Source organism: Arachis ipaensis, chromosome B10 (assembly GCF_059453495.1).
Source record: "Arachis ipaensis isolate K30076 ecotype BB chromosome B10, ASM5945349v1, whole genome shotgun sequence".
Classification (NCBI taxonomy): domain Eukaryota; kingdom Viridiplantae; phylum Streptophyta; class Magnoliopsida; order Fabales; family Fabaceae; genus Arachis; species Arachis ipaensis.
In genome coordinates, this window is record NC_142435.1 from 145,104,032 (window position 1) to 145,126,487 (window position 22,456).

The following is a 22,456-nucleotide window of genomic DNA, read 5'->3' on the forward strand; positions in this document are numbered from 1 at the left end:
ATCCAACATTCAATTATCTTGACCAATTATGTTATATGTAGGTAAAAAATAAGTAATTTAATTAGTTATTTGAATATATTTAAAATATATGATATATATTAAAAATAAATTAAAAATATATATTTATATATAAATATATAATTATTGATTCAATAATTAATTTTTTGTAATATATATACCATTTGTTTATATTGACAAGAATCATTTTGACACAGATAGTTAGATAGTCTTAATCGAGTGTTAAATTAATTGGTGATACTTTTTTTATTGTAATTTAAGAACAAATTTTTTTCAAGTAATTTGAATTTAAACAATTCATTCGTCTATTTAAATAAATGTCAAAAATTTAAATATTATTTTTTATAAATAATAATCTATTAACTAACAACAAACTCTTAATAAAACTTAAATTTATAACCAATAATTTTTTATCTGTCCGACTTAAAGATACCGTATGCAACAAAAGAAAAATGTTTGTCACCAAAAAAACAAAAGAAAAATGTTTGGATTCCAAGTACGGTATGGTACATGGTTACATGGTGAGTGCTAGGGAAACTTCGTAGTAATTAACTAATTATTGATTAAGAAGGAAGGAACGTCGATCGAAAATGAGAATATGAATGCTCGTTGTTAAGTTGCTTTATTTTGTTTTTTCTTTCTTTTTGTTGCTTACTTGCCTTAGCCTTCTCCGGAAAGTAGAGGCGGCAAGAGATGATGATGTTACGAAGAAGGAGCCTCTGCTTTTTTGTGTTTTCTCAGGATTCCGCGTTTGTCTTTACTTCTGTTCTAATATCTTCTATTTCTTTTTTTAGTTTAAAGGGGGAAAAATAGAAATGGAGAATAACTTTTCTTTAAATATGCTTTTCATATACACCTAAAACTTAAGGGCAAAGGTCAAAACATGGAGAAATATTGGGTCAACAAATATTTCTATAAAGAAGTTTAAACTAATTTTTCTAAAAGTTATTATCTTTTTGTTCTTTTAAATAATAGATATTTTCTGAAAATATATAGAAAGTTTTGGATGATAAGTATAGAAATTATGTATAAATAACAAAAACTGGAAACCTGCTCAAAAGAAAAAAAAAAAGCAAATGAAATTTCTGATCTTTTTGGGGCTTTTGGAATACTTGGTTTAGACGTTTTTTTTTGTCAGGGTTGAGAAGGTAGTTTTTTGGGTTAATAATGTAGTTGAATATGGTTTGTTTGGTCTTTAGTTTGGGCCTATCTACAAGGCAACAAAAAAAAAAACCACAACAAAAAATATTTATATATTATAATATAAGTATATAATTAAGTTAAGTTGGTTTAGTGGTTAACTCATTAGATTTCTTAAATAAGTGTTCCGAGTTCGAATAATGAAATGTCTTAGGATTATTAAAAAAAGTTAGTTTGTTTATCATGTCTTGATAAAGACTTCGTTGAAAATCACATCAAGTTTTTTATACTCTTCACTTTTTCGTGTTCAAGGCATCAAAAGAACATAAATAAAATGAAATTAAAATTGAAATGAAAATAAAATGCAAATCCAACAAAATTTATATATAATTGCCTAAACATTAGTCTCTCTAGCAAGTCCAATCAGTTTGGCAAGATCAGCGTGCAAAGTGTAAAGTATCATCATATAATAGAATAAATGAAACGGAATTACATGAAATGAAATGAGAGCGAATTAGAAAATAAATTAAACTTCCTTGTTAACAAAAGAGCAGAGGAAATTGCAACCAAGAACAATGTGATCGAGTAAGATGGTGAAGTCACCGCGCGATTCAGGGTGTTCTGATTGTTTGTCCAGCACGAACCATGTTATGGTCGTGAGGTCCGTACGCTGTGCATCTGCGCTACGGTTCATTATCTTCAAGCATAATGAGTGAGATTTTGATGTTCCGGTTGGATTGAGTTTGAGTAATTTAAGTTGATCATTATAAGTCAATCTATTTCATTTAATAATAATGTGACATATTACAAGAATAATTTACTTTTTAAAATTAAAAAAGGTCGAATAGAATTAACTTAATATATCAAAAATAAAAAACTATTTACTTCGAAGAAAAAAACCTCTTTTTTCATTCACCCTCGTTCATCTTTAAGGTTAAGTACGATTTTGGTATATAAGGTAGAGGCTGAAAAGTTTTCATTCCCAACCTTTTTTTCTTACAAAATCATCTCTAAGATTTAATTTAGTTTTAAAATCGTGTTTCGGACGAAAATATCATTCCCCTTTCTTTTCCAAAATCAACCAGAAGCTGAAGTTGAAGCTAAAGCTTAAGTAGAAGCTAAAAGCCTAAAACAGAAGCAGAAACAACAACAATGAAACAACAACCAAAAGCAGAAGAACAACAACAACAATGAATAATAGAATCAGAAGAAGAACAACAATAAAAACAACCAGAAATAGAAGAATAACAACAACAATGAATAATAGAATCAGTAGAACAACAACAACAAAAGATCCAGAAGTAGAAACAACCAGAAGCATCAACAAATCAACAAATCCACAAATAAAAAAATTCAACAATATAATTAATAGAAGAAACAGAAGAATTGGAACCCTAGGAAGTACAGCGGCGAGTGACCGGCGAGGAGGATGAGGAGAGCGGCGACCGGCGAGGAGCAGCGATGACCGACGACCGAACGAGGAGAAGGAGCAGAAACAGCGAGCGGCGCGCGACGTCCACTCTCGCGGGAGATCCAGCGGCAAGGACTGAACGATGAGGAGCAGGGACGGCGGCAAGGATCGAACGACAAGAAACGGCAGCGGCAACAGCGGCGATGACCTTTCCCCTTCCCTTCCCCACCTTCCCTTCCCGCTCTTCTTTCCTAAACCAACCCTCCCCCCACAGTGTGATTCCTTTCCCCCTTAACCCATTTTTTTTTCTTTTTTCTTTTTATTTTTTTTAGTTAGGGGTATTTTAGGAATAAAAATTTAAAATTTGGTAAAAATAGACGATTTTAAAACTAAGTTAAATCTTATGGACGATTTTGTAAGTAAAAATGGGTTGGCGACAAAAAAAAATTTCAACCCTTCATCTTTATTACTGTTTTATTTTGTGATATACCAATTATGTTTTACACCGTATCCAGCATAACCAAAACATCTAAAGGCTATTATTTCTAGGAATGGCCATGGGTTTTTATAAAGATGGGATTTTTCTTTATTTTTGTTTTCGTTTAATAAAATGTCGTTTATTTAGAAATCTTTAAACAGTGTTAGAGAATGGAGTAATTTAGATCCTTTTTGTTGTTGATGACTATGTTGGAGATGACATTAAGTAAGTTTTTTTCATATTTGTTCATGTCGTAGTATTCCTTGTTTGTCGCTCCACTTTATTGTGTTGAGCTCTTTTATTAAAAAAAATGTCGTTTATTTATCTCCGTGAGAGATAGGGATACTTGCAGATATTCATGGATATTAAATTTTAAGTTTTTTAAAACAAAATTAACACAACCATAATAAAATCTAATACAATTCAAACAAATATATTAAAATAAACACAAATTAACATAATAACTACACATAAAAATTTCAATATATAATTAAAATGAAATAAATTAGAATTACTAACATAACTTATATATATAAGAGTATTTCAATAAATTTACTTTCACTAAAATTTCGCTGATTTTCATAGGACGAATACCTTAATGTCTACCTCGTCCCCATTTATTCGCGGGGCAAATTTTTGTCTCTATGAGAATTTTATGATCCTGTTAGTATTTTCATTGCAGGTAATCTTTATAGGTATTTACAAATATGAATTTCTTTTGTCATTCCTAATCATTTCAATTATTTAATTTACATGTGTGTACGAAAATCACATTGATTTTATAATACAAATTAAAAAATCACATTTAAATTAAAAAATAACAAAAAATTTACATAAAAAAATAATATATGTCCAATACAATTTTTTCATCTTTTGTATTCTACTTCTTTGGCCGTGTGTTAGATAGTTTTTGTCATCGGTATATTTTAAAGGAAAATGTAATCCGTTCACTCATCCACTTAAATAAATATAAGAATTCGAATTCGTCTTTGTATATACAATAACTCATTATTTATATTATAAAAAAATCTAAAAAACTAACTAAGGTGTAACCAATTTGGAGCTAACTAATTAAAAAATAATTTTTATTTTTAATTTTAAAATTCAAAAAATTAAGATAATAATTTTTTTTTAATAAACTTATTTTTCAATTAATTGACTCTAAGTTAGCTACACCTACTAATTAATTTCCTAAGAGAATCGTTGTACTATAGCAATGATGTATAAAGACATCTTCATGTAGCCACGATACTGTAATTTGTGCAATTTTCGTATCGGATTATCGGCCACACAGGGACAATCCAAATTGCAATCGATGAAAACATGTTGCTCTAAACGGATTCTTGAGTGTGACATGTGGACGATGACATAGGCTTGGCCAAGTATGTAGGGTTGCTATCTCCAGCCATTATAACAACAATCTTAGGCTCCGAATCTTCCACTTCCATTCCCGTTGTTGTCTTTGCCGGCGAGGTATTATCGGTAGATGATGAAGAATGTTGTTGATTGTGATAAGAACAAGCTAGAAGCATCAATGCCATTGCAATGAGTCCAAACATGAATGCTAAGCCACCAAACAGGTACGGAGTTGGAGATGAAACGTTTCTCAAATTTGTTGCACCTCCTCCTGCTGCATCCATTACGGAGTACTTTAATTTCTTGCAAATTGCAATTAAAGACCTCAATTATATGAATTTATTTTATTAAAGAGCATATAATTTTAGTGCTCCTTTGCTTTGCTTTGAGGATGGGTTTTAGTTACTTGTAGTCGTGTTATTGGGATATGGCATAGAAGAAGGGATTTATTTATTTATATATGAATTATTGAATCATAAGGTGACTTACATCCACATTAATGGACCCACTTATGTTGAAATTGTGATGAATGGAATTTTTGTTGTTGTTATTCGTTTCTTTGGATAACATAGGCTAATGCTTGAACTCGTCCATAAATAATATATTCTTTCGTGTGTTTTGAAGCATCATATCCCGGGCATCCTCGCCTCTCTTGGAAGTTTCTTCATCATTAGGGGTTATCTCTATATGCAATTATAAGGCGTGTATATATTAAAATCAGTCACTACTCACTAGTATAAAATATATGTTAAAATATAATATACATTAAAAATAAATTAAATTATATATTTATATATAAATATATTAGTGACTAATTTTAATGTATGAATAATTTTTTTTATATATATATTTAAATATATGTGAAAAAATTAACGATTTTAGATTATATTGGTTATTAGTATTTGTGGTTAACATTTCAATACCTTTAACTAAATAGTCCAGTATTATATTTTTAGCTAATATTTTTAAATATTAATAATTAATTATTAATTAAAAAAATTATACTGGTCTGATCTTAAAGCATTGATATATATATTATTTTTGTTCTCTCCTTTTTTCTTTTAATGAAAGTTCTATGTGGCTATCTGTTCTTTCATCTTTCACACATGCATTGCATCCCAAAGTCAAAGAAGGCCCCAGTAATCTTGAAACGATTATATAATTTTTATTTTGCGAAAATTGAGAACTATTATAGACTTCTTTGGGAAATAACGTAAATTTGAAATTAGTTATTTTTATTAAAAATACTTTATAAAAATAAAAAATTAATTATTATATATTTATGTATATATTATACATATTTCATATATTTTCTAATAACATAATCAACTACCAATAATCAAACTTTTTTTATAATAGAATAATCAAATATTTTGACACAAAATAATAAAAAAATCAAAATTTTTCTGGAACATTGAAAATAATCACAAATAATTAATCATTATTCTATTTTTCTATTTATATTTATTATAAATGTAAATAAATCAAGTTTAGTTATAAATATTTTCTTCATCAAAGTGTCTATAAGTCAACGAAAATTAGCAATCATGATATACATATATCATGTATGCATAGTTAATGCATGGTTAAAACTTTTTAAAATAATATCACATATTTACTTAAAAAGAATTACATAATATGCATGTTATGTTCAGTTGTTCACTTATCCTTTGTGTATTTATCTTTAAGCTGGGCATGCAAAGACAGATATAATTAATACTATATCCGCTATAAGATGGATCAGTATCTCTATTAATATTGAGGAAATCGTTGAATATCTTCGGTATGCGACTACAATAGGAACTTCGTCCCTTAATTAATTGCTTGTATAATAAGCTCTCTCTAGCAGATGCTGATCCAAGTCTTTTGCCAACACAAGAAATGTATTTGATATCGTAATATTTGTGTTCTTAAATGATCCATTGCATCATCCACGTAACAACCAACGCCATGCTGGATGTGGAAAGTGGAAACTAAAGAAGGAAATAAATATTTGTCGTATTTTTAAATTATTCAAAAATTATTTTGTTGATAATATTTTTTTAGGTAGTGTTTAAAAGAGAGACTAAAATTAAGAGATAGAGATTGAAAAGTCTCAGTATTATGTTTGATTTGAAATAAAAGTAGAAATAAAAATGTTTAAAATTACATAAATACCTTTAAATTTAAAATACAACCTTAACCCAAATCTAATTTCATTTTTTTCAGTAATCAAATGCAATTCTAACTCAATCCAGTCCCTTTCTCCTCTCCCCTAAAATTTTAACCGAGAAGGGAAAGAATCCTCCAATCTTTCCTGCCGTCAACAGTACCGCCAAAGATTCCGAACGAACAAGGTGCGTCTACAAGTCTCGCACGGTTCACAATCGCGCCGCCAGGTCTTTTTCGAGGGTTGCGTTGTTGGCTTGTTGCTGCTGTTTGCGCACCTCTGGGTTTACGTCGCCACCATCACCACCATCTCGGAGCTGTCTCGCTGGTCTTCTCTGTTTCTCTCTCAACGGATCTGGTCTCCTCTGTTTACGGATGCTGTGCAAGCTTGGTAGGTACAAAACGTTGTCATTTTACCTTATTTGAGAAGATGAGAACACAGGGGATAGGAGATGAACTTCGATGGCGACTCACCTACCTAGCAGTGGCTACGACAGCAGCTACGACAGCGGCAACGAGGTGGCTGTCCTAGCATTGGCGATGCAGAGGCTGCAACTGGAGGTCTTCGAAGAAAGAATGAGAAGATGAAAGAATGAGGGGCTAGTAAGAATGAAGCCCTAATTTGATTTGTACAAAGGGTAAAGTTGGAATTTCAGTCTCTATCTCCAAAAATTTCAGTCTCCTATGTCTCCACTTTTTGAAGGTACTGAAATACTGGAATTTTGAAAACGGAGACTGAAATTTTAGTACCAGTCTTTGGACCAACAACCATAATACTAAATCTCAATCCCTCAATTTCTGTCCCAATACCTCAAAACAAACACATCCTTAAAAATTTTTTTTTGCAGCTGAACCTTTTAGATACTGAATTGGTAATTAACTCTTTTTTTTTTTGTCCAAATCTAAGGTGGTAAACGGTTTAAAATATGCCAATAAATAAGGTGAATCTGCTTGCTCTACCAAACATGTGGTTGAAAAATTTTACCCCACCTAACAAAATAAAGGTAGGTCTAGGTCAAGAACCGTTTAAAAATAAAATGAAATAACAATTTAATTGCCCAGAATAGATTTAAAAATTTATAAGTCTTAATTTAAAAATTTAAAGGTGAGATTTGAATTCAGTGAATTTTTTCGAGTGGAGAAATGTAATTTTCTGCAAAAAATTGCGTAAAAATGCGTACCGATAAATTACCCGGCAGTACCAGCTTAAGTTTGTCCGGTACTGCGTGAGAGTGATAAAAACGGTAGAAAAACTTAAGAAAGTATTTAAAATTAAAAATCGGGCACTAATCTTAAATGTTTTTGCCCAAAGTTGAGCCTAACGAGCCTAAAACGCTACGCGGTTGGATCGGGCCCAAGTCTAACGTATATAACACACTAAATGAACCCATTTCAGCCACATTAATACTTAGAGAGTGAGGATTGCAGCTGAGTGATGAGTTGAGAGGAGAAGAAGAAGAAAAACAGTATTCACTCTTCTCTTTAATTGCTCATAACTTGAGCTACGGTGCTCCGATTTGCATGTCATTTGCGGCCACGCGTAGCTCTCGCCGAACCCGTCATTTCTAGCTAGGCATTGCTAGTAAGAACTCAAATTTCACACTTCTTTATTCAGCAATAACAGTTTCAAAAATTTGGCTTTAGTTATTGAATAGATTTTGTGATTTTGGTTGTTTATGGGTGATCTAGCATTGGATTATTGTTGGATTTTGTCCCAATACCGTCGGATAAGGTAAGTAACTTCGAAATCCTTGTGATTTGGTATATTTAGAGCCCTAGAATTAACGTATGGTAAATTATATGTATGTAGCTTGAATTATTGTGTTTGGGGTGAAGTTGGTGGAATTAGAGTCGGACTTTTGGTGGTGGAGCTTGACGAACTTGTTTGGAGATCTTTTTCAGTGTTTTGAGTTACGTGAGAATCGACTAAGGTATGGTTTCGATTTTTTTTATTTAATATGCAATATTTCGTGAAACTTAGACTAGTGGACCCTAGGATAGGATTGAATTAAATGAATGGTTGATTGAATTGTGTTTGTGGTATATGTATTTTGATGAAGATTGAACAAATTGTATGTTTTGGAGCATGCTTATGATGGTATGTTGATAAATAATGATTATAATGGATTAGAATGGTATGAATGAGGTATGATTGAGGTTTGGATTGGAATTGTTGAGGTTGATGGTTTTGAAGAATTGTTGAAAGAATTGAGAGAGAATTGTATGGTTTAGATAGTCATATAATTAAGGAACGGTTGAAGAAGGTTTATTATTGCTTTTGGGTTGAATTGGGGTTGTTTGGGCTGTGGAAAACTTGATTTGGCATTGTGAGTTTTAAAAGCTAGAGGTTTTGCAAATTTTTGCATAAACTGATTTTTACTAAATTTGATGAGGCATAATTTGGTTTCGGATCCTCAATTTTGATGAAACTTGATTTAAATGAAAGTTGGGTCCGAGAGCTTTAAAACATTCAAAAAACGGATGGAAAATATTTTAAAACGAAAAAGTTATGCGCGTTCAAAGATCGGTGCAGAAATCTGAATTCTGCAGCTTTTAAAATTTTCCAAGATTTTATGGCATGCGTACGCGAACTGTTGCACGCAACGCGGGGACTGACTGCTACCAAGCATGTAACGACCCACTTTTCAGTATGTCTAGATCGTACCGAAAACTGAGTGCTACTAATTTGTCTTCCTAATTATTATCTATTATTTATCATATGAGCCTGATTCGTTGTTGAAGTGTTGTTATTTTGCGGGGTAAATTATTTTTTCAAAACATTTAAGTTGTCAGGCATGAACATACATAGATGATATCATAAGAAACAACAAGATAAGCAGTCAAAAGTAAACACACATTTATATAAATTCATACATCACAAACAACTGACGTCATTCAGTCATCCAGCCTTTATTAGATCATAGATCTTTAGTTAGAACACCCCTAGATATAGCTAGATAATAACCTTATACATACATACAACATCCCAGGCCCTGACCTGTTCAAGGAGTCCATAAGCTGGCGCCCAGGCTAGCCTAGACTCTTCACTCACCTAGTCCCTCTAAACTACTAATGTGAGGGAAAGTACATTCTAGGTCTTCAAAACTCAAGTCAGGTAGAGCGTCTTCAGCGAACTACGGAAGGGTACTCATGCTTCCATCTGAAGGGAGAAGGGAGAGAGAAGGGGTAAGAACTGGGGAGTTCTTAGTAAGGTCGGGGTTATTAGTTAAGTTCATTTATAATGTCCACTTGCAAGTTTCTAAGTCCTTTGAAAATCAATGGTTTAACCATCAAAAACGCAAAACCTTTTTAAAAGAAATCAGTTAATTAACCAAAAATCAAAACTCACTTTTCAGATAAAAGAATCTTAAAAGTTTCCTAATGGTATGAATGACCAACCTGTTCCAAACATAGGTTCATTAAGTCTATGCTGAACCAGCTTGATATTTCATACCTCATTAAACCATAACTCAAGTCAATCATGGCCTCTGGCCCATCACATAATCAATCATGGCTTCAGGCCAAAATAGCTCATTCACAACCAATACACTACAACCCAACCAACTTCAATCACAATCACAAGTAATGAGGTTCAAGCACAATCAAGAGCAGTTACATCAGGTATAGCAATTAGCAAGTAAACAGAATTATTCACATAGGAAAATCAATTACAATATGCACAAGCAAGTATGATGCATGTCTAGTCCTACTGCAGGTAATGAGCTCATTTGTCGGTTATAGACCCGCTCCCGACATTACCCAGAGCCCTTTGACCAGGTAAGGCTTTCCTGTTGGCAATACCCATCGCAAGAGTCCTTTGACTTGCAAGGCAAACCACCACAAGAGTCCTTTGACTTGCAGAGTGGCACTAGCTACCCACTACAAGAGTCCTTTGACTTGCAGGACGGAGCTAGTCTGCCCAACACACTCACTGTAAGAGTCCTTTGACTTACAAGAGCACACACAAACACTCACTGTAAGAGTCCTTTGACTTACAGGAGCATATGCTAGTTGTGTTTTCTCGATACCTCTGTAAGAGTCCTCTGACTTACAGAACAGCACTATAGCTAAGTATCCCAGGAAAGCATTCTCAGTGGTCGCACCACCATTTATCTGACTGCCTCTCTGCAGCAGATTCTTACATAACCGTTCTCAAGCATCGCCCGAAGGCTCATAAGTCACATATAACCATACTTTCCATCACTTAGAAATCATCATTTTTCATCTTTCCACAATCATAAGTCAAGCATCACAGTGATCTCATTTCACAATTCTCTGTATACATCACAACATCACAACAGCACACTGCTATATAGTTCTTAACTCCCTTTCTTTCTAACATGTTTGCAAGTTTTTAGAACTTGTTTCATTACCTTACATTCTTCGATATCTTATCTTATACCTTCACTTAGGTGTTTAATAAAGAGAATTAGGGAGTTATAGACTTAAAACTTCCATCCTGAGACTTTTAGGAAAAACTGTCTTTTTATCAATATTTTATTATTAATAAAATAATATTATTAATAAAATAATATTAACAATAAAATAATATTTTATTATTTTAATATTAAAATAATAATATTTTATTCAACTTTTAAAATTACATTTTGACCCCTGAATTTTTTGGAAATTGCATTTTGACCCCTTAACTTTTAATATTTGCACTTTGGCCCTTTAACTTTTCTTTAATTAACTTTTAACCCTAAACTTTTTAATAATTATAATTTGACCCCAAAATCATCAAAACCAACGTTTTTCTTGTCCTTCAAAGACCAAAAATATTTTTCCAAAAGTTCATCAGATTTCAGCTTGATTTTCAACCAGTTTTTCAAACTTTTCAGTAACTGATTTTTACCTGATTTTGACCAAACCAAAGAGCAACATTTCAGCCATCAAATACACATCAAAAACACATCAAATATCATGAATTTCATGGCTGGAAAGCCACGTTTTCCAGCAACAATAACAACAACTTCAGAACCATCAAAAACATGATTTTCAAGCATTAAACAACAAGATCTTATGATCAAACCATCACAGAAACACTCAAAATCAAGCCTCAGCAACAAGATATGATTTAACACTTCAAGAACACAGCCAATCATTGATTAATTTACCAAACCTTACCTCCTTTGCTGCTGCCAAAAGTTGAGCCAAAAACAAGCTTCCAAAAGCACTTTTACGCCTATTTTAACATCAAAAACAAATTTAGAACCATATGAACCATGAAGGCTGAAGCTTCATGATGATGAAAAGAAGGTTATTCTCACCTTAAAGCAGCTAGAAATCACGTTTACTTAGAGCCTATGGTGGTTGAACAAGAGATCCTAAGAGAAAACATGAAGAAAACATCATCAGCTTGAGTTTCCACCATGGCTGAAACTTCAAGGAGGAGGAGCAGCCATCATACCTTGATTTACTCTTTGAAGATTGGCATAGAAATGAAGAGGAGGAAGAGATGAATACTTTGGTCGGATTAGATTTTTGATAGAGGTTTTAGTTTGAGAAAGAACGGAGATTGAAGCTCAGGTGTTCATGGAAGTTGTCTTGGTTTTCTCTCATGGAATTCTAGCTTGTTTAGGAAGAAAAATGATAGTAATGATGATGCCTAGGAGACCGTGGGTTAGGATAAGCATTATCCTAAAGTTTGGTGTAAAAACATCTCAAGAAAGGATAATTACTAAAGCTAGATGTATTAGAATACAAGTGTTTCTTACTTTTTCCTTAAGAAAGCTTTGCTTGTAGAGAAAGAAAGGAAACATGTGGTGGCTAACTCTGGGAGAGCCACATGTCACTGGGTGCTGACTCATCAGAGTTTAATAATAAAATATCATTTTGGAGATAATTACTAAAACTAGATACATCATATTACACTACTAAAGGATAAGCATGAGCTTTACTAGTATAAATGATACTAGTAACATGATAATCATGAGAATAAAAGATATATGATGAAGCATTAGCATTGCTAAGTTCATCTAGGAATGCCGGTATTATCCATTACCGGTAAATTTCTAGCTCAGTTATTATATTACTAAACATAGATGAACATTAACCACAGCAAAGGAAATAATAATATAATATTCCAAATAAAATAATAATATATGAATATTATATTAATATAATTTTTCTCTCAAAATTCGAGACCAGCTCGTCACATAGAGACTAACCACGGAAATCAGAATTTTGAAATTCGGACTCAAAGTGGCTAAAAAACGCAACTTTTCACGACGTGCTTACTTAGATCAGGAGAGGTGTCTCGTGCAGTCAAGCTGTTGACTCAGCAGCTTGATGACACAGTACCTGTGCAGCAGAGGTGCTTATATGCACTAAAATTCCTAAAAATTCCAAAAATCTCCGTTTGATCCCGAAAAACCGTTGTTTCTTCGAGGCTAAAAGCTAGGCCGTTACAAAGCACCCTTGCGTACGTGGCACATGCATGTGTACTCGGAAATGACACTCTTACAGGTATGTGTATGTGGCATGTTGCACTCGACGCGAGTCTCCCTTGCTGTTTTAAGGACTCGCATACGCAAATGGAGCATGCGTACGCGACCCTACCTTTTTCCAACCCATGCGTAGGCGGACAGGGGCGTGCGTACGCATGACCCGTATTTTGCTGAAAACTTATCTTCTTGCAATTTCAAATGGTTCTCTAGCTTTCTAAACTTCTTTAAATGTTGTTTAAGACTCCTAACTAGTAATTAGACTTTGAGGCTAGTGAGGATGGATTGGTAACTTAGACTAGATAATTTCTGTTTGAATTTAGAAGATGGAGACTTAGGTTTGGGAAGTTCTGTGGATGGAATGACTTGAGTGGATTGGCGGAGAGTTGAGATGATAATATATTGAGAACTGATGATGAGTTTGAGACTTGAAAATGAATGATTGTGATGATATGAGTAATAATGAACTTGTGCTATGAGCAGTGATCACTGAGATTGATTCTATATTATTGATATATTGAGATTGATGAGTCGCTATGCGCTTGGCAAGGACGGTGGTTAATCCCGCTTGTCGAGGTTGCGGTGCCGCCGTAAGGACGATGGTTAATTCCGCTTACGTTGAGATGTGAGGTTTGAGGCTGAGTATTCTGTTCGCATTCTTTCGGGTCGCAAGAGTGTGCCGAGCACTATATCCTTGGAGAGTGTGCCGGGCACTATATCCCTAGGGTACCAATTATTCGTGACCGAAAGGCTACATCTTGAGGGGATGTGTCGGGTTGGTAGTTGAACCGATAAGTGATATCACGGCCAATAGGACAGGTTTCATCATGTGTATCTTCTATATGTTTGTTTACTTTGCTTACTTACATCTTGTGCCTAAATGTATAATATACTTACTTGCTTCTTGAATACTTGCTGTAAATGTATATTACTTGTGTTTTACTTGCGTGCATTACTTGTGTTTTCTGCTAGGATTGAGGAGGTTCGGTAGGCAGTGGTGATAGGATCGCATGGATGATAGATTGGTGAAGGCTGTGGGACAGCGATGTTTATGTTAGTTAGAAATCCCTTAAGTTAGTTTGCCCTATTATTGGTTTAAGTTATATATTTCTTTAAATTTGAATCTTGTATCAGTGTGAAGTTATAGGATTGCCTTTGGCGTCCAGGAACCTTATATCTTATCTATTGGGCACTGTTACTATACTGAGCACCCCCGGTTCTCATACCATATGTTGTTATTATTTCTCAGATGCAGGTCGCAACCCACCTCGGTGAGTTTGTGAGACGGTGACGGAGCAGAGGATCTCTTCTATCGGTTGGTCTTTTGGTTATTTTGATGTAGTTATACTCTCTCTTTTGTATATTGCATTAATTGTGTTAGAGGCTTACTTTGAGAGTTAGGATGTTGCTGTTTTATTTCAAAAACTCTATTATATTTCTGTTTGAGCTAGCCGGCCTAAATTTCACAGGCTGTGACTAGTTTTCTTTTGTATATCATATATACACTTATCTTGATTTCTATATGTATTATGTTATCTCTTGCACCTTTACGCTTGTAGTTAGTTCGTGTGAACGTTACGTGCTTTGTATCTCTGTTTTTAAGCTTTCTTTCTTCATCAGGCTTCTAGTATTATTACTTTCTTCTATACATATTAATATATAAGCTTTAGAACTATCATAACACTTTGTTACCCTTTGCTTTACGGCTAGAGATAAGGCTTAGGGTGATAGAGTGTTACAGGTAGAGTGATGTTGTAAGAACCGCAATTAATTAACCGGTTAATTAAGTGATTATATTGCCCCAAATTAGATTCCAAAAAGTTAGAATAAGAATTTGAGGACTTAAAGGTTATTTTAGGACTCAATGGGTCTTTCTGAGTCAGAAAATGTGTTTCCTGCGAAGAACTGTGAAAAACCGTGAACTGACAGTTGAACCAGTTCAAATCTGCCCGGTGCTGCGCGAGAAAAAGTTGAGACAGTAAAAAACCTTAGAAAAACATTAGAAATAGAAAATCGGGCGTTAATTTTAAAATTTCGGCCCGAAGTTGGGCCAAACGGGCTAAAAACGCTAACGGGTTGAACCGGACCCAAGTTGGGCCCAAGTCCAACATATATAAAGGTTCATTTAATGAACCCTAGCCTCCATAAACACTCACACTTCAGATTTGAGAGAGGGAGGAGAGGAAGAAGAAAACCCTAACCACCTCCATCTTCCCAAGATCATATCTTGAGTTCTAGAGCTCTGATTTGCGTGCCGTCAGCGGCTACGCATTCCTTGTGATGAGCTCTACAAAACTCACCCAAGAAACTCTATAGGTAAGCTCTAAATCCTTCCAGTTATGCTCTCCAAAATTTTGGGTTTTGTTAGGGTTTGGGTTAAATGGGTTTTGTGATTTTGGATGTTTAGGTTTACTTTAATCCTTACTTAGCCTTGGATCTTAGCCATCAAATCTGTTGGGAGAGGTAAGATATACTAAACTCTTGTGAAATTTGATTTATGTTGAGCCCTAGGTTGATTTTATGGTGGTTTATATGCATATAGCTTGATTATTGTGAGTTTGGAGCTTGTTGGTGCTTGTTGGAACTACTTTGGTGGTTGGATTTTGGTTGAAAGCTCATTTGGTTCATATTGGGAATCGGCCAAGGTATGATTTCGATTTCCTTTATGTAGTATATAATATTCATGGACACTTAGGCTAGTGACCCATAGGATAGGATTGGATTTTGAATGGTTGATGAGTTATTGGGTGCAATTGTATGATAATGATTGATGATGAATTTTGAGTTGATAATGATGATTAATAGTGATATGTTGAGGATGCATGATTTGTGAAGTTGAGTAGTGGATTATGTTGATAAATGTGATATTGATGTTGATTTATTGGTAATATAGTTGGAAAATTGTTAATGAAGTTGGATATATGAGATATATTGATATTGATGTTGTAGATAAGGAAAAATGTGGTAGATTTGGTGTAATATGCCATAGAGTGTTGAATTTGATGAGAATTGGAGTTTTGGAGTGGCTTGGGTTGGTTTGGTTGTGTTTTGAAAGGGAATTGTGAAAATTGTGATTTTGGGTAAAAATGAAATTTTGGTGAATTTTGATTGATTATAACTTTTGCCTCGATTTTTAAAATTTGTTGAAATTTTCTTAGAATTAAAGATCTTTGAAAACCCTTCTAAACGGTATAAAGTTTGTTAAATTTGAAATTTTGTAGAGGAAGTTATGATCATTCAAAGTTGGTGTTGAAAATCTGAAAATTTTGCAAAGTTACAAAATTCTGAGTTTTCTGATATGTGCAGACGCACAGCCTTGTGCGCACGCACACCTTGCAAGAATTTTGACCAGTGCGGGCGCACACACACCTGTGTGCACGCACAGGAAGGGAAGTGCGTGCTGGTGGCAGCGCCAGCACAGCTTGTGCGCGCGCATATCTAACGAAACATTTCAACCTGTGCGGACGCACACGTCGGGGAGAACTGTCTGTTGGGGGCACTGACATAGGTTGTGCGAGCGCACAGACCCTTTGTGTTTTGCTACCTGTGCGTACGCACACCCCTGTGCGTACGCACACTTTTAAAAATTTCCTGGACGTGCGCACGCACACCCCTGTGCGGACGCATACGCCCTATCTTTCAAATTTTGCTTTGTTTTCAACTATTCTACCTCCCCAACACGGTTGTAAGCTTCTGTAACACCTTTTTAAGACTTTTGGGCCTAGTTTTGAGTATTGGAACATTGGATATAACCTAAGGGTTCTCGTAGATAATTATATGATAAATTAGAAAATGGAGGTTTAGGTTTCTGGTGTACTGAGAATGAGTTGGGTGGAGATTACAGAAGAATTGGTATATGAGATGAGAACTGAGGGACTATGCATTCGGAATGGAAATCATGAATTGAGGACGGTTGAGATGAGTCGAGGACTCGAAGAGAAATGATGATATGGATGAATATATATGAATTGATAACTAAAAGTGATTTGAGATGAGGAATGGTAACGTCTGGTGATGATGTGATGATGAGGAAATGATTGGATTATATCAGAGTGTGCGGAGCCTAAACCTCCGGCGTGGCAGATACTTCTGCCGCATGATTTGTTGGATGTTGAGAGTGTGCAGGGCCTATATCCCTGGCGTAGCAGCTTGTTCTGCTGCATGATTTGTTGTGGTTGGTTCCTTCTCTGCTGCAGGAAGTGTGCGGGGCCTATATCCCTGGCGTAGTAGACTCCCTACCACATGAGTGTGCAGGGCACTATATCCCTGGCGTAGCAGAAGAGCTGCTGCATGAGTGTGCAGGGCACTATATCCCTGGCATAGCAGAAGAATTGCTGCATGAGTGTGCAGGGCACTATATCCCTGGCGTAACAGAAAAGGCTACATCCGGGAGGATGTGTTGGGTTGGCATTTATGGACCGACAAGTGATATCACGAGTCAATAGGATAGACATTTATCATATGCATCTCTTATGTGCTTGTTTGCTTGATTACTTGAGTTTGCCTAAGTGTATAATATGCTTACTTGCTTCTTGAATTACTTGTTATATATTTGAATATTACCTGTGTTTTACTTGCTTGTATTATCTGTATTTGTATGGACTTTGAGGAGGTTAGGTAGACGGTGGCGATGGGATCGCACGGAGGGTAGGATGGCGAAGGCTGTGGGACAGCAGTGAATAGTTTAGTTAGTAATCCCCTAAGATAGATTTCCCTCTATATGCTATTAAGGTTTTAAGTCAAGATAAGATTTATGTGTATATGCTTTATGGTTTTAGTATGCTTTAAGATGAAACTTTGTGATGGATATGGAGCTTAGGATTGCCTTCGGCGTCCCGGGGTCTTATATCCTACATCACTGGGCACTGTTACCATACTGAGAACCTCCGGTTCTCATACCATATCTTTGTTGTGTTTTTCAGATGCAGGTCGCAACCCACCTTGGTGAGTTGTTTTGGATGGTGACTGAAGCGAAGGATCTTGGATTCTTTTGGAGTCTTTTTGGTTTATCTTGTTTATACATCTATCTTTTGTATTTTGTTTGGCCTAGAGGCTTGTATTTGAGAGAACAAACTTGTATAAGCTATTTTTACTGTCTGGTTTCATACGTGTTCTGTATATGGCTAGTCGGCTTAAACTCCGCGAGTCGTGGCTAGCGTCTTATGATATTATACTATTATACTATGATGTTTGGTTATTCTATACTTATTTCTTATGCTTCAAGTTAGTAGTTTTGTGAGTACGTTGTGCGCTTTTGAAATCCTGTTTTGAGCTGTATACCTTCATCAGGCTTCTAGATATTACAAATTCCTTCTATATATCTTATGTATAAGCTTAGAACTGTCATAACCTTTGATTAACCTTTGCTTTACAACGCGGGGTAAGGCTTAGGATAATTAGGGTGTTATAGATGCTACATGTACAAGTGTTTTTGGGAACTAAGTCCAACCAAGTTGACCCAACTACAATAAAAACCACTCTCAAAATGAAATGCGTGACACGTGCTCCAATGCTCTATAAGCGCACAATTCAAAGAGCTTGCACAACATGTACGAGTATTTCACACTTTCTGCGGCACACAAATTTTTGAAGTATAACACACAAAAATTAGAACGTAACATAAACTTAATAATATAGCACACAAATTTTTGCACATAGGACACAAATTTTTGAACCATAACACAAAAATTTTGCTACAAATTTTCCGACAGCAAATTTTATGTGTATATTCTTTATTGAGTTATGTTACACCATACCACATCACATGTGTAAATCAAATAAAGTGAAACAACACACACCCCTTCATTTTTATAGCACACAAGTAATCGAAGCTAGTAGCTTGGTAGCTTACACTAATTTGATAGATATCATTAAACAAATTCTGGTTTATCATAGCACACAAATATTTAACCGTAGCACATATTTTTGTTTAGCATAGCACACAAATTCACATATATAACACAAAAACCAGAATCATAGAATAACACTAATTTTTCAAACAACTCAATTAAGAAAACTAAGAACATCATAAATAACCATAATTAAGAAAAAACAAAAAGATATACAATAGCATACAAATATCTGAGTATAAAAAAACAACACAAGTAATCGAAGCCATAGTTATAAGAATCAAACCGGTGATCAAACCGGTCAGACTATTGGTTCACTGGTTTATTGGTTCAACCGATAAATTATTGGTTGAACCAATAAAATCGGTCTCATGTAAATAAAAAATATAAAATAGTCAAAAATTTAAAATACATATCTTCAACATTTTAAGAATAACTAAATCTCAAATTTTAAAGACAACTAATATAAAGATAGACATAAATTTGATTAGTACTAGTACAATAGTATCTTAATTTTACACAATAAGAATAACAATCTATAATATCAGTAAATTTCAATACTAGTATCAAAACAGATAACTTTAATCACAACACTAACATTGAAAAAGATAAAGTAAATTAATAAATTTTTAGTAAAATTTATATTTCTATTAATAATGGTACATAATTAAAAATATAATTAATTCAAAAAATAGAGAATACAAAATTAAAATTAAAATTAAAATTAAAATTAAAATTAAATTAGATATTTATTATAAAATTATTTAATTCAAGATTTTATTATATAATTAGTCTTTGACATATGGAGTATTGAGAAACATAGTGGCAGAGTGGTAACTACGAGATTCTATAACCAAGAGATCCCAGGTTGACAAGTGGCACACTGGAGGACCGTAGGAGCACTAGATCACAGGTGGAGATGCGCGGCTATGAAGCACCATAGAGTGGCAGAGTTATCGAAGTGGTTGGACCGGTTTTTACCGGTTCTTATCAAATTTGATTGGTTTTCACCGGTTCATATCGGTTTTCACTGGTTCATGTCGTTTTTTATCATTAAACGGTCTAAAAGAAATCGAACTGGTTTATAGTCTGGCTCACTGATTTTTCAGTCGAACCGACCGGTTTGGTTCGGTTTTTACAGCTATGAACCGAAGCTAATAGCCTGGTAACTCACACTATTTTGTCAGGAATCATTAAACAAATTCTGGTTCATTACAAAACACAAATATTTAAACATAGCACACATTTTTGTTCAACATAGCACGCAAATTCATACATATGCCACACAAATATTGAGTATAGAAAAATAATATAAAAGGCATTCATACCTTTTCAATCTCACTCAATAAAAAAGGTACATTCAATGCACAAAGAAAAAAAATTAAAGAAGAAGAAGATGGTGGCAGCGGCAGCAGCAGCAGCGACGACGACGGTAGTGATGGCGGCGGCAGCCAGGGACGGATCCAGAAATCTAAGAATGGAGGGGCCGAAAATTAAAATGTTATATAATCATATATAATGTCATATATTTGATAATAAATGTAATTATAGTTAGTTTTTTAATTAAAAAATTAATAAATAGTTGTTAAATAAAAGAATTATCTTAGTTTTTATAATTCTTTCATAATTTTTTTTATGGTTTTACGTCTAATAAAATATAAAATTATCTATTTTTAAATATTTTGTTAATTAATTTACTTTATTAAGTATTTATGTGACAGTGAATTATATTTTTATGTTTTATATCATTAAAAAATATGATAGAAAATAATATAAATTAATTGCACTAACAATTTTGTTATGTGAATTTAAAATATATTAAAGTATTTTTATATAATAATAAAGGTAAAAATTAATAGAAAAATAATAAAAAAAATTAGAAAAAAATATTATTATAAATATTATTAAATTATTTTTTATATGATTATAGATGTTAAAATTAATTTTAAAAAAAGAAATGTAAAAAAGAAAACTCTAAATCAAATAAAAAAATACAAATAATATAAATACAAGTAGAAAAATTTAAACCCTAATACATAAAGAATACCAACTTTTTTTTACTATCATTACACTATTAAATTTTATTCTATATAATGCATCTATTATAATAATATATGAATTTAAAATTTGTTGGAGGCCAAGGCCACAAAAAGGTTTCCCAAGTCGTGTTGCAACCATATGACTCTATCTCTCTCTTGTATTGTATCTTGAATCCTTAGAATCGGTGTCTGATGGTCCTCATCTCCGCTAGAATATTAACTTAACGTTTTTTTTTGCTTCCTCCCTGGTATTGTATGGGCCGTCTTACAAGTGCAGGGTAACACCCTGGGCCGGATCTACTTCATCGACTGTGTGCTTGCCGCCCAATCCTTCCCAACTCTGACCGCCTGTAGCTAATTTCGAGTAGCGTCTCGTAAGCACCTTCGTGCTGAGCCGTCAGAGCACAACACAAAAGTTGATGCTAAGCTAAAGGTGCATCAATGGATACCTTCTGCCTCAAACACTTCTTCAGCGGCTTTACTAGTCGCCGGCTCATTCTTCAACAAGCATTCTTTATGTCTAAAACTAGAAAAATGAATCAGAACATCGGCTTACCAATCGCCTACCATGTCTCCTCTGTAAGATCTCTTTAGACCCTCCGTCCACCATCGATCATACTCTGTAAAGTCAAGTGTTTCACCTATCTCCATCTCTCGAGCGACTCCCAAGGCTTTCGCCTCTTGTGCGATTTGCTATTGGTGTCGCTGCTCTTCTCCTTTCTCTAGAATTTAGATTCAATATCAATTCTAACAAGCAAGAAAGAAAAGATAGGTCAGCCTTACCATTGCTTATTTGGTGTTCCAGGAGCTCCCTGTACTTACCCCCCTTGAATCCGTCCCTGGCGGCAGCGACGATGACGATGTTGGAGGAGGAGGAGGTCTGAAGTTTAAATTTTAATAATTTGGTTAACTTAGTTAATGAAAACACTTGGACACCTAGCATTTTTATCTTTTTATGATTTTAATTTTGATCTATTTTAAAAATAAAAATATTAAAAAAATATATGAAATTTAAATTAAATAAAATTTAATTTTTAATAGATTTGACATTAAATTTATTTGATAATTTATTATAATATTAATTAAAATTGACTGTTATAATATTAATTTTTGAACATTATTAGTTAATAATATAATAAACTAATAAAGATTTAGATTTGGTGAAATTATCATATTATTTAAATAAAGATAAAATATATTTTTTATTCTTAAAATTTGTCAATTTTTTTTTAAATTTTATTCTGTTTTAATTTTATCTTAAAAATTTATGATTTGTATCTAATGTATCTATGGCGGCTAAATTTTTAAAATGTTTAGAATTAATTCAATAATATTGTTTAACAATTAGGAGTCAGAACTTTGTGTTTGTTCTACTTATTTATATTAAAAAATGTCTTTTTTTTTGTGATATTAAAGAAGGTCTTTGTGAAATTATTGTTGAATTAATCATTAATTTTTAAAAAATTAACTGTTAAAAATATATTTAATATAAATAAAAAAAATTTAAAATAAAATTTAAATAAAACATAAAACTTACAAATATTTTTAAATATTTTTAGCAAACTTCCTGG

At 33.5% G+C, this 22,456-nt stretch overlaps 1 long non-coding RNA gene and 1 pseudogene across 1 annotated transcript; both read right to left on the reverse strand.

Annotated features, from left to right (window-relative positions):
• Positions 1 to 4,115: 4,115 nt before the first annotated feature.
• LOC148582015 (protein GLUTAMINE DUMPER 5 pseudogene) lies at positions 4,116 to 4,882 on the reverse strand (annotated as a pseudogene).
• A 4,585-nt stretch (positions 4,883 to 9,467) lies between these two features.
• On the reverse strand, positions 9,468 to 12,103 carry LOC110268211 (uncharacterized). The gene is made up of 4 exons (XR_002356318.2): positions 11,962 to 12,103; positions 11,822 to 11,878; positions 11,679 to 11,736; positions 9,468 to 9,711 (listed from the first exon to the last, which is right to left on the reverse strand). It is a non-coding gene; the product is annotated as an uncharacterized LOC110268211 (long non-coding RNA).
• Between the last annotated feature and the right edge of the window lie 10,353 nt (positions 12,104 to 22,456).